Source organism: Apium graveolens, chromosome 1 (assembly GCF_009905375.1).
Source record: "Apium graveolens cultivar Ventura chromosome 1, ASM990537v1, whole genome shotgun sequence".
Classification (NCBI taxonomy): domain Eukaryota; kingdom Viridiplantae; phylum Streptophyta; class Magnoliopsida; order Apiales; family Apiaceae; genus Apium; species Apium graveolens.
The window spans coordinates 78,105,139-78,118,116 of NC_133647.1; positions in this window are offsets into that span (position 1 = coordinate 78,105,139).

The window sequence follows — 12,978 nt, forward strand, 5'->3', positions numbered from 1 at the left end:
CCATGTTTCTTCCCACATACCTGACAATCTGGAAAAGTTAACCTTAACTGATTCGGCTGATTCATATTGATTGGACGGTTGCCCTGGCCTCCGTCGCCTGTATTTTGCCTCCTGAAATTAAAATTTCTCCCTGGCTGAAACTTGCCCTTCTTAAAATTTGGAAACTTCCCTGGTTGTGACTGACCTTCATTCACTTCAAATTTCCTTTTCTTACTTTCTTTTTCCTTCTGTGATATCTCACTCTCTGTCACTGCAATCATGGCCTTCTATACAACTCCTGCATAGGTATCCAATTCAAAAATGGCTACCTTCCCTCTAATCCATGGCTTCAGACCTTGCTGGAATCTTTTAGCCTTCTTCCTGTCAGTATCCACATATGACGGTACACCTTGACAACTCTTCAAACTTACTCTCATAATCTGCCACCGACATATTTCCTTGCTTTAACTCTAAAAACTTCAGCTCCATCTGGTCCTGAACAAACTGGGGAAAATATTTTTCTAAAAACAATTCCTTGAACCTCTCCCAAGTAATAACATCTGTACCTTCTAATGTCTTCACAGTCTCCCACCAATAGGTGGCCTCGTTCTTCAAATAATAACTCACAAACTCAACCTTCTGTTCTTCCTTCACTTTCACTAAAGCAAACGACTTCTCTATTTCCTTTAACCAAACATTTGCTTCAATCGGATCTAAGGAACCCTTGAATTCTGGGGGGTTTACTGCCTGAAAAGTTTTGAAAGTTACCTGGGGATTGGTCTGTCTCTGTTGTTGTTGTGCCAGGTGAACTGTTTGTTGGGCCAAGATTTGAAGAATCTGGGCTATTGCTGGGTCTATGGGTCCTGGGTTTACATTCTGGTTTGTGTCATCTTGGTTGTTATTGTTGTTGTTGTTGGTTTCTTCATTCTGGGTGTTGGTGCGGGTATTTCTTCTGGGAGGCATTTTTCTGTAAAGAATCAAACAACTTATTTAGCTTTTAAATCAAATCCTTTGCATAAAAGAAAAGTTTTGTAAAACAGAAATATCTCTTTTTTGAAAATAGTTGTAACAGTTGAACTAAGTAAATTGGATACTTCTTTACAGAATATAAACAGTTAAGGGAACAGGGTACATGGTATCACAGGGGTATAACTGGTGCAATAAATAAATAAGGTAAAGTAAAACAGGTGCAGTAAAGTAAATGACAATGCTAGAAATGAAAAGGTACTGATATATATAGATCAAAAGTTTTAGGTAGTACAAGCGTAAAGACGCTTCAGAAGTAAAAGCAAAAAGGGGTGCAACAAACCTACTCACTAGTCAACATATCTAGTCTATAAATACAACTCAAAAGTCTACTGATATATACTACACACTACTGTACAAACTACACCACCATACAACTCTGATCAACATCTCTATCTCTGGATCTCTGACTCATGGCAAGTCTGGACCTCCAATCTCCTCAAGCTCCTCTAGAACCCACTTAGCCCACTCTACTAGAAAATCAGGGGTGATGTCCTCATGAGTAGCCTCAGTAATCCTCACAGTAGCTGCTCTACGAAACACCTGGAGCCTCTCTTTGAGTCGCCTCTCACCACTCCCAACCTCTCTGGTACGCATGATATGTAACAACTCCTGAATCTGGCCCTGTAAGAATCACTGCTCCATAAGGCAAGCCTCGAACTGATGATATGGGACAGGATAGGAAGAGAACTGGAAAGGTACACCTGTAACTGAATGACCAGTAAAGCCTGAATCAGCAGGTGGGGGTCTTCTGATAGGTGGCCTCATACCTGGGGGTGGAATAGCCTGCAATGGTACGGGTTGCAACACAGGTGGAGATAAAATAGCCAACACTGGCGGAACAACAGGACGTGGATCTGAAGATGGCACTCCAACTAAGGGCTCTAAGTGAACAGCTGATACGGGGATGAAAGAGTCAGCCATCGCTGCTATCTGAAATCATACCAAAATATAAGAATCTCGAACTACGACGCGAATCATACTAATACCTATTATGCCATAGCACTCAACCTCTCGACGTTCTATTTTTCTATTCCTTACTTCTAATCCTAACCCTCTACCCATTCTCGTAAACCTAGGCTTGTGTCAATGACTTATAACCATTAGCTCTGATACCAAACCTGTGCCGCCCTCCAAACCCGGGTCAGAAGTTTGGGGTCCATACACACACACCTTATTTATAACCTGCTTATAACAATAATAAAGATAATAATAATATGTAGTGACTCTACTTACCAACTACCACGGACCACAACAACTTAAAGTTTATACACAAGCCACACACACACTTTATATTACAAACATCCAAATCCCAACTATTCAAACTCAGAACTGAGTATTAAACATTATTACAAACTTTTATAAACTTAAATTATCTCAAAAGATGCATGCTAGCTTAACTCGATCAACCTGGACCCCTAGCTCTTGCACTGGATTGGGGGTCCTCGCTACCAATTGGTTCTTTCTTAACTGGAAAAGAACATAAACAACATCGCACAAATGAGCTAACTAGCTCAGAAAGTCTCCATGACAAGACTGAGAATAATGATCATCAAGTGGAAAGGGTTATGATATCAAGTGAACAATGAATTATGATTTAGAATTGGATATTCTATTTTTATTTAAAAAAAACAAGGTTAGGCTGTTGATCAGTCACGCACTAACCCAGAGCAAAGCACACAGCACTGCTCTAACTACTGGATCCAAGGCACACATTGGCCTAACTTGACCATTAATATGTTTAAACCATGAATCTGGTCCACAATTTTATAAAAACAATCCAATTCTAACATGATAATAGAATAAACAATGTAAACTAATAAACAGAATCATAAATAGCAATGGATGTTTGATAATAAAATGGTTTCAATCTTCACAAAGGATTAATGTGGCAATTTCAAAGCTTGGCTGTTAAGTAATGAAACAATTGGATAACAAAGGAATCAACGTTTCAAGGTTTCAAGGATTTGGTCTCTCAAAGCATAAGGTACAATGGTTTGAATATGTAAGTAATCCGGTTCAGTGTTTGGTATTTAGTTTGTGTGTATTTGTGGAGTAGTACCGTATATTTATGGTTCATATTTGGGTATACAACAATCAATGGTTTAGAAAGAATAAGGTTTACGGCTCAAGATCAATAACTGGAATCAGTGTTTAGGGTTCAGTGCTTCAAAGCACTTGCAATATAAAACAGGACTATGAATCAACTATAATGTATCTCGAGAAAGTTTAGAACACTTGCCTGGTACTAGCTTGCTATACTGCACTAACTTCCATTTACAACCGTCTATTCCTCGACTATCTGTTTCCCTTTCCTATGCCTTGCCTCTTCTGCTCACATATCATAAGCATCTATCAATATTTAACTCATACAATTCTATTTGATACACACTTCTATCTACCCTTCGTTTACCCAAATCCGATTAACGGATTGAAAGTTACGCAATAAACAAGTAAACACCGAACATATAGACCGTAATCAATCAACAACTCACATATAACACGTAACACGTCAAACAATCAATGATATATTATTTATAAAGAAGTCTCGGGTTGTAAACAGGCTTTCGGATATTTAAAATGATTTTTAAAATATTTTTCGGAATTAAAACGGGTCGTTGGATAAATTTTAAAGCAATAAACAGGGTTCGGTTGGCAAAATCTGGCTCCAAAACAATTTTATAATAATTATCGAGCCTTGAAAACAATTTAAAATAATATTTTAAAGCTCGAAATTATTTTTCGAAAGTTTTAAATAATTAAATCTAATTAAATAATTAATTAAAATCAATTAATAATTAATTCAATCAATTAATCAATTAATTTTTGAATTAATTATCCAATTAATCAATTAATTATTAACTAAAATTAATTAACTAATTAATTCAGATTTATTTTAGAATTAAAAAAAATTTGGAATTAAAATAATAATTTTTGGAATTTTCAGAAATTAAAAAATGAATTTTTATAATTAAAATAAATAGAAAATATGATTTTAAACATTTTTAAAACAGGAATCCTATATGTGCAAACTTTGGAAACTTCAGGGACCAAACTGCATCGTCCCAAAAAGTTTAGGTATCAAACTGTAATTTTTATAGGGGGTCGCCGGAAAATTCCATATCTCGCCGGAGAAGACGATTCAGGGATGCTCAGGCCACCACCACCTCCAGATATGATCTACACCACACCAGGAATCTAACCATGCCATCAAATCATACAACCCATCCTGAGTTGGCCGGAATTTGGCCGAGAAGTTCGCCGGTTTCCAGCGAACTCGACGTGAACTTAAAATCACAACTCCCTTCGATTCACGAATCCTCTGTTAACGAGCTATATACCAATTGATTGCAAATTTCATAAGGAACACAACCTACTATATATCAACAGCTAATAACCCCTAGATTAAAAAGCCCTAAATTTCAATTAAGAACATTCATACGGGTTATAAACCTTAATTTCAAAATTCGAAAATCAAACTCAATTTTTAACATGTTATTGCACTCCAAATTAGTCATATAATATACCAAAATCATCAGGAAAACAAGCTCTACAACATGCAATCATCAAATCATTCAAACAATCATCCGAACAAAAATTCATATTTTTAATTAAAATAATTTGAAAATAATAAAAATTATAGAAAAATAACCTTGATTTCTGCAGGTGTATGGATCACAGATTCTGAAAGTACTCCTCAAGACCTTCGATTTGGTTACTCGAGCTTTCCAAACAGAGATCACTAACACCTCGATTTGTTGGTTTGATTTTCAGAAAGGTTTATGAATATATGAATTTTTTCTATAAAAACTATATACTTACTGTTTGCAAATGATTTTTGGTATGAAATAAAATACGGTAAAGACTATTTATAACTACGGAAAATTAGTATCCCGTTGGATCATTCCGGATATAAAATGGTATGTTTATTTATAAAAATTGATCCAAACGGTACGGGTTTTCGGGATAATTATCCAAATCAGTACAATTTGTACTGCGGTCTTGGTCTCAGAGCCTGGTTACACGTATTACGAGGTGATAATTATGATAGTTTAATAAAAAGATCCCGTTTATCAAAAATACGAGTTTTATTTATTTACCGAAATGAATAATGTATCGAAAATATTGCGCCGGGACCCGCACAGGACAAACCATACTCCAGATCTAAAAAGTCGAAACAAGGAAAATGCTCGGAATATTGCAATTAGGTTAAGAAGGAGTTCTCGGAATAGTTTTGGGTCATAAAACGTAAAAACGGATTACGTCGTTTGGTTCCCGATTGTATAAAATAGTTTTTAAATACTCGGAAAAAGATTTATAAAATCTATATATTTCCTATAAAATCATAAATCAACATAAAAATAAATAGGAAGATATGACAATTATTTATATTTTATTTTGGACGTATAAAAATTAAAATACTCAATTAATATTATTTTTAAACATCCAAACATATTTAACACTTAACAAATAATTCACAGAATAAATACTAAACATACATAATAATTATTTATTAGCAAAATAATTACACGGTATATCCGAGATATTACATTGAGGATAATTGAAGAAAATGGAGGAATCTTCCAGACGACTGAAGAAGAATAATATTTCTATCGACGGAGTCGAGGTGTTGCATGATCAATGATTATGCTACGCGGCATAAAAGAAATTAGAAATTATGATTGTAAATTCCGTAAGAATATGATTATGGTTGAATTATTAAAGTATCAAACATGGAAGCATGACGCTAAAAATATAAGACTTACATGGCAGGGATGAAACAAGAAGTTATGATGGGAAATCCAACGAGAAGATAATTATGCTCAGATTGTTAAAATGTTAAAGGTATTTCTAGAAGATATTCCGAATCTATCATCCGGCGTTGATTTGGAATCTGTTACTCGAGCGAGTCCTGAAAGTATGCTTAAGCGAAACGTAGATGGCGACCAACGGTGTCATTCTTTTCCACGACTGCGTATACTCTTCTTAATTCTTGAATACGCGCGAGCTTCTTTTGGTGATAAATATATGAGACAAGAAGGAAAGAAAATTTATTATATCCCTTTCAAATTATTTCTTTTCTCATAATATTTCTTTCTGATCGAAACAAGCAGTGTTATGATGTGACATTTTTTCGAAATGACTAAGAGTCGGGTGAGACGCCACCTAATCATGTGCTGTATGCCATATAGTATGAAAGACTGGCCATCTTGAGTACAAATATGGTTGTCTCATTTATATTCAAATCATTAATTTATTCTTTCTTTTTCAAATCATGGTTATGAACCTATGGATTCTTCCAATTATTTTTTTGTAGTGTTGTTCTTTACAATGCTTTCAATCAAAATCATATACACAAATTCTCTTCTTGTGTAAGGTCTATTCTTTGAGTATTTTAAAAGAAGTGAAATGACCCCGTGTAGAAGATGAAGTTACATGTTGGGTATGAATAATTACAAGCCAATGAATGGTGGACATTTTCATGCAAAGAAGAATCACTATACTAATAACGTGGTTGTTACAAAAGACATCAAATCAGAAGCAAAAATCTGTATATATAATACGTTTCAAGTCTAAGATTTTGGGCATGAATTGGAGTAGTTAGCAAACCGTATGAGGTAAATTAACCATAGAAATAAGAAAGTAAAGTTGTGTATATTAGACGAGGCAAACGATTGACGGGACAATAGAAGTAGATGAAGGAATTCTTAATATTGACCCAGACAAGTGATTAATACCTAAGAAGATGAAGCACACCTCAATCTTGTGAGAAATACTTTTCATAAAGGTTGAGAGTCAATGAAATTTAATTATAATTGAATTTTGAATGTGCTCTTCAAGAAATTGTTAGGCTTCTCAATTTGAGTGAATGAGTTATGGTGAATTTGACAGCGATGAAGGTTCCGTATAGGAAAATATAAATAGAGATAAAGAACTGGTGATCCAATTGCGTCAAATCTTTTAAGAAGTAACACTTTAAAATTAAATGAGTTTTTATAGAATATGATAGTGTGGATGGAGACCATGTGTTAGCATAACCTTTTCAAAAATGAGTATAGCTCGTTAAGGAACGATATAGAGAATCACTTAAAAACCACATATGAAGCAAGTGTTATTTAAATTATTAAGGATAGGTTAACTAAACCCAACCATCCTTTTATTAACGAATACTTTACCTAAGGGATAAATTGATATTGCTACAAGGAGATTGTGGTGCGCTATTAGATTCTAGTATGGATTGGAATTGATCGATACTATTAATCTTTTTGGACAGAAGTAAAGTGAAGAGTTTGATGAAACATTTGTAAATTGAAATAGGGAATGCATCCCAGGAATACGATTAAGTACCGAGGGCTAAAAGAAATATCTAGTGATCTGACATGAAGAGAAAATGGGGGAAGTGTCAGTTGAATCATTATTGATAGGTTATCCCAAACCTAGTCATTCTCTTTTATTAATGAACAGCTTGTCCAATAAGTGGGTTAGTTGTTACTTGAAGAAATGGCGGTACGTCATCAGATCCAGGAATTGATTATAAATTATCAATATTATTTGATTTGAGATTTAAAGGAGTATTCAGTATACGATGAAGTATGTCAAACCAGAATAGTATACATACCACTCCTAGATGAACGATCATTAAATAAAGCAGAACTAAAGGATATGAATTTAGCTCAACATCACTAACTCAAGGGATTCAAGCTATTCCAAAAATATGATACAAGACATATATGTCAAATAAGACTTTCTGATAATATGACTTTAGGAAAAGAATAAATGTTATATGTGACTAGATGCCAAGGAAGAGCATTGCAGCCAGTTTCATACGAGAACTCCTTAGAACCAAAATAAATGATAAAATGGATTAGAATATGTGGGTGATGCCTTCGGGTTAGTATATTTTCTTCTAAGTAATAAGGGATTTTCGCTCGGCAAATATACTCGATTTTGATTCAAGGAAATTAAGGTATGATGATAAGTTTATGCGTTAATCAGTCGAGATTTTCTCATTAATTCTTAATCCTGGTTAATTTCGAGAGCGCTAGAAATCAAATACGCCATGGTTTCAGTATATTATTCGCAGATGGACAAGAAGGTTAAGGGAGCGGTTAAAGAGCCTCGAATGCGATTGGAAGCGATTACAAACTAGGATAATTGAACAAAGAAGTATATGAATGAGGTTCAATAACCAGTAACTATTGCAAACGTTCATCAACACGAATTACTAGAATTAGAAAGAAAAGATAATTAATATGCGTTATGCTGGTCCTTTTGAGACAATAAATAAGGCAGGATAAGTGGAAGTGAGTTGGCTTCACCGCAACCCCTATAGAAGGTTCATAGAATGTTTATACGTTAATATTCAGGAAGAGTAATCTTGCTCCAATATATATATACAATGGAGGCTTGAGTTGAGTTATATGAGCAACTAATAAAATATGATGTCAGCAAGAGGCTGTTGAGTAATGATTGATGTTGCGAGTAAAAGTTCATGAAAAAAGTTGTAAGATTGAGGGATCAACCTGAGAAAATGGAGGTGAATACTTAAATGCATCATTATTTGATCCTTAATGTGATCTTGAGAACAGAATTCTTTTATGGGGGGATGTAATATCTGGGACATAGCGTGTAATTATTTTTATCAATAAATAATTATTATGTGATTATTATATCATTTTTGGTGAATTATCTGATGATTAGTGTTGATATGTGGATGTTTATATGTGGTAAAGTATATGTATGTTAATTTTATTATGACCAGGATAAATACAGATAATTATGGTATTTTTCTGGTAATTTTTGGAGTGTTATATGATTTTATAATGATTTATGAATTTATTAATTATTAGCTAGAATAATTACAAAACTATTTTATTAAACCGGGAATCGTCCAACTTCAATCATTTTTGCGTTTTTACAACCCGAAACTTTTCCGAAAACTCCTTCCTAACCGAATCTGGTAATTCCGGACATTTTCCGTGTTTTAACCTTTTCGATCCGGATTATGGCTTGACCCGTGCGCGGCCCGGTGTAAAATTTTCGATACGATAATCATTTCGACAAAGTAACAAAACTCGTATTCTCGAAAGACGGGAAAATTTAATCTCAAAGGTCTTTGAAGCAATTTTTCTGGGGTATTCATTGGAAAGGACTTCCTACAAGGTCTATGTGATTGATCAAAAGAAAATAGTGTTGAGCAAAGCTGTGACTTTTTATGATGACAAGTGTCTAGGTTTGGAATATCTTGATGAAAATGAAGTTGAAGCCCTTACAGGAAAATCATGGGAATGGAAGCTCATCTCATAAATATGAATTTGATAGCACAAACTCAGGAGGAGAAAGAGAAGAAGGATCTACTAGTCATACCAATAATGAAGAAAATTATGAAGGCACAAGTCAACAAACTCACACAAGAAAGTGGGATAGAAGTCACACTAGGGAAGCAATTATTGGTGATCCAACTGCTGGTGTGAGAACTAGAAGTACAACTGCTAGTGAGTGCCTAAATGTATGCTTTCTATCTCAAATAGAGCCCAAGAAAATTGAAGAAGCTCTTATGGATCCTGATTGGATAACTGCCATGCAAGAAGAGCTTAATCAGTTTGAAAGAAACAAAGTTTGGGAGTTAGTTCCTGCACCTAAGAACAGGAGTGTAATTGGAACAAAATCGGTGTTCAGGAACAAGATGGATGAAAATGGTATAGTCACCAGAAACAAGGCAAGGTTAATTGCAAAAGGCTACTCACAGGAAGAAGGAATTGATTATGATGAAAATTTTACTCTAGTTGCAAGACTTGAAGCAATAAGGATTTTTCTAGCATTTGCTACACATTCAAATTTCAAAGTGTATCAAATAGATGTCAAGAGTGCCTTCCTAAATGGTGAGCTAGAAGAAGAAGTTTATGTGCAACAGCCACCTGGCTTTGAAGATCCAGAATTTCCAGATTTTGTGTACAAGTTACTCAAGGAACTATATGGACTAAAGCAGGAACCTAGAGCTTGGTATGATATATTGTCAGAATTCTTACTTAAACATGGTTTTTCTAGAGGCACTATAGATAAAACTATCTTCTACAAGAAGCATGGTGATGATATGATCCTAGTTCAGATTTATGTGGATGATATCATCTTTGGTTCTACAAATGAAAAGTTTTGCCAAAGATTCTCCAAGCTTATGTAGAGTGAATACGAAATGAGTATGATAGGGGAATTAAGTTATTTTCTTGGACTTCAAGTAAGTCAAAGAAGAGATGGAATTTTCATCATCCAAACTAAGTATGTCAAAGATTTAGTTCACCTACATCTACACCTATGTCTACAGCAATAAAGTTGGATGAAGATAAAAAGGGCAAAAGTGTAGATATTTCAAGCTATAGAGGGATCATTGGATCATTGCTTTATTTAACTACAAGTAGACCAGACATCATGTTTGCTACATGTCTGTGTGCAAGATTTCAAGCCAATACAAAAGAATCACATTTAATGGCCGTGAAGAGGATTTTTAGATATTTGAAGGGGACTCCAAACTTGGGATTATAGTATTCTAAGGGAACTGGTTTTGAAGCTGTTGGCTACACAGATGCAGATTTTACTGGATGCAAGGTTGACAGAAAGAGTACTAGTGGAAGATGTCAATTTCTTGGACAAAGACTTGTATCCTGGTATAGCAAGAAATAAAAATTTGTGTCAACTTCCACAATTGAAGCTGAATACATAGTTGCTGGAAGTTGTTGTGCTCAAGTGCTTTGGATTAGAAATCATCTAATGGACTATGGCCTAGTGTCACACAAAATTCCAATCATGTATGACAATACTACACTACTAGAAATAGTGCCTACGATATCACCCATTTAACATCGGTTAGAAATGTCACCGATGTTAAAAGTAGTTTTAACATCGGTCACTTCAAAACCGATGTTAAAGTTATTGTAAGATATCGATATCTTAACCAACCGATGTTTATAATCATTTTAAAAAAAAATAAAAAAGGCCGTCTTCTTTCTTTCCCCCGTTAATACACCAGAAAATCCCCCCTAGACAAAATTTTTATTCTCAATTTTCCCCCCCTTGACCAAAAATGTTTTCCCCCTCATTCTCAGTTCTCTCTCTTATTCTCTCTTCTCTCTCACTCTCTCTTCTCTGGTCTCTCTCTCTGATTATCTCCATCTCTTGTTGCTCTGTCATTATCGCCATCTCTTGTCTTTCTCTCACCATATCCTTCTCTCTTGTCACTCTCAACCCTAATTAATTTCTAATATCTCTCACAAATTAGTATTCATCTCACAAATTCATAGCACAAACCCTAATTAAGCATGAACCCAACTTAAAATTAGTTTGATTCATGCTAAGTAACCTTCAAAGTAGGTGGTTCTGTTTGATTGGTGTAAAGTAAGTCTATAAATTTCAATTTATTTTCAAATTTTACTTTTTGTTCGCAGTATTGAGTTTGAAAATCGGCTTTGAATTTGTAACATATTCCTATTTTCTTGAGATATCTTTACATTTTGTCTTTGTTGAAATTTCTTGATTTTAACTTTTAACTTCTTTAACTTTTATTTGTGTATGTATGTATGTTCAGGGAGATACAAGGACACAAAATGGTTAGATATGAATTCAAGCCATAGTCATTTATACGAGGACTTTAATTGGTTTGTGTGTATTTTTCAGACTTTAATTCGCTCTCTGTTTTGTATCTTACTTGGTCTTATTATTATCTGTAAATATCAAATTTTAACTTTGGTATTTATCTCTCTGTCCATAGACAAACAACAAGAACAATTGTCTTTTGATAAGTGCTCACAGCAGCAGAGATGCACTGAATGGTTTGTTTCTTTATCATAATATTTCATTGTATACTAACTTCACTATTGAAATTTTTGATTTTTTTGCTTACTCAGTTTTGGCACATTTTATGTGTTAAGGGAGATTTCTTTTTATTATCTTAAATGTTAGTACAAGTTTATGAACTTAATGATGATAAGAACTCTTAATTCAAACTAGTAAACAAGCCTACTCAATTGATATTATAAAACTCAGTACAAGTACTCATATAGGTAGGTAGCAATGGCTTCGGCATTTCCTGAATTAACAATCGTATCGAAGTGTTTATGTTGAAGAATTTTTTGCTCATCTATAGCGTTCATACAAATTCAATATTTCAGTTGATTGTCCAGTTTTGGTTTAATTATCATGTTCAGCAGGATGTTTCATTATGTTACTAGTGACATAACAATTGAAGTAAATGGTGGAGCATTTCCTCTACACAAGGTAACTTGTTTGATCGAGAAGTATAAATGATCTATCGACTATTAGAATTAATTAAGATTGGTTTTTTAGGGATTAATTTTGACATTAGTATTAGATATAGAGTACCTGCAGATTACTAACCAAAAGTCTGTGTTTGTTTAACATTAACCACATTTTTATTTTCATACAAAAATAACTTTTACAAATTGTTAATGTAGTTTCCTCTTGTATCGCGTTGCGGGAGGATGCGGAAGTTGGTAGCAGAAAACAGGGGCTTAGATATCTGTAGGATAATTTTGCTCCTTAAGATTTAGTTTCTGAAGGGTTCAATGTTATTTTTATATCTCCATTTCAACAAAAAAAATTGGACTTTGATATGTGATTTGTTCATTTTTTGCACTTTGCTCAGAGCTGTCCCATGACATTGATTCCCTTTATATTTCTGGAGATATCAATTGTAGCACATTCATCAAGTGAACATGTACAGTACACACACACACTCATATCAATTTGCATAAGGATTACGAGGAATTGGCTTCGTCAGTAATGATAACTATATCACTTGTTCCTTATCATAAACAGGAAAACTTTACTGTGTGCAGCCAGCAAAGATGCTGAAGAGTTATTTAAAAAGACAGTTGAAGTGGATTACCTTATAAATCTGCTACGGGATGTGGATAAAAAAGAAGTAAGTTTGTGGAGACTTGCAGTTTGTGTTGTAGCTAT